Below are 1440 nucleotides of genomic sequence, written 5' to 3'. Positions count from 1 at the left end.
CCTCACATTTCTGGCATGGAAACGACGCAAATCTTGTTGGTAGATGGTCGATCGGATCAGAGCCATCTCCCTTTCTTCTTCTAAAAGGTCGACTGCGTCCTGCCGCGCTTGTTCAGCTTCTGCTTCGTTGTAGATCTCAACTCGAGGAGCATTGTGGAGAAGATCACTCGGCAAGACTGCTTCAGCTCCGTAGACCAAGAAGAATGGAGTTCTTCCGGTCGATCGATTAGGTGTGGTCCGCAGTCCCCAAAGCACCGAGGGAAGTTCGTCGACCCACGCTCCAGCTGCATGCTTGAGATCACGCATCAGTCGGGGTTTCAATCCCTTGAGAATCAGGCCATTGGCTCGCTCTGCTTGTCCATTCGTCTGCGGATGGGCGACTGAAGCGTAGTCGACTCGTGTGCCTTGAGAGTTGCAGAAATCCCTGAATTCCTCCGAGTCAAAGTTTGACCCATTATCCGTAATGATGCTGTGCGGGACTCCATATCTGAATATCAGTTCCCTGATGAAGCTAACAACAGTACCGGCGTCAAGGTTCTTGATTGGTTTAGCCTCAATCCACTTGGTGAACTTGTCGACTGCCACCAGTACATGCGTGAAGCCACTTCGACCTGTTCTCAAAGGACCGACCATGTCCAACCCCCATACTGCGAAAGGCCAGACGAGTGGAATGGTCTTCAGAGCTGATGCAGGCTTGTGCGACATATTCGAGTAGAACTGACATCCCTCGCACTTATCCACTATTTCTTTTGCCATCTCATTCGCCTTTGGCCAGTAAAATCCGGCTCAGTATGCTTTGGCCACGATGGTCCGAGAGGACGCATGATGACCACAGGTCCACGAGTGGATATCATTAAGGATGATTCGACCTTCTTCTGGTGTTATGCACTTCTGACCAACTCCAGTCGCGCTTTCTCTATATAATTGTCCTTTGATTACGGTAAAGGCTTTAGATCGACGAATGATCTGTCGAGCCTCTTCCTCATCCTCCGGAAGCTCTTTTCTCAGGATATACGCGATATACGGAACTGTCCAGTCGGGAATGACCACCAAGACCTCCATGACCAAGTCGACCACTGCTGGGACTTCAACCTCAGTCGGATCTGTGGCACTCTTGGGCTGTGGAGCTTCTTCGGTGAAAGGATCTTCTTTGACTGACGGGGTGTGTATATGCTCCAAGAACACACCACTCGGAATGGCTCCTCTCTTGGAACCTATCTTTGCTAGATCATCAGCTGCTTGATTTTTCAGTCGGGGTATATGATGGAGCTCCAACCCCTCTAACTTCTTTTCCAGCTTCCTCACTGCACTGCAGTATCCAGTCATGGCTGGGCTTCTCACGTCCCACTCCTTCATCACTTGGTTGACCACTAAATCTGAATCGCCATAGACCATCAGGCGACGGACGCCGAGTGAAATGGCCATGCGCAATCCGTATAA

This window comes from Triticum aestivum, chromosome 5B (assembly GCF_018294505.1).
Source record: "Triticum aestivum cultivar Chinese Spring chromosome 5B, IWGSC CS RefSeq v2.1, whole genome shotgun sequence".
Classification (NCBI taxonomy): Eukaryota; Viridiplantae; Streptophyta; class Magnoliopsida; order Poales; family Poaceae; genus Triticum; species Triticum aestivum.
Note: the sequence above shows the minus strand (reverse complement) of the source record.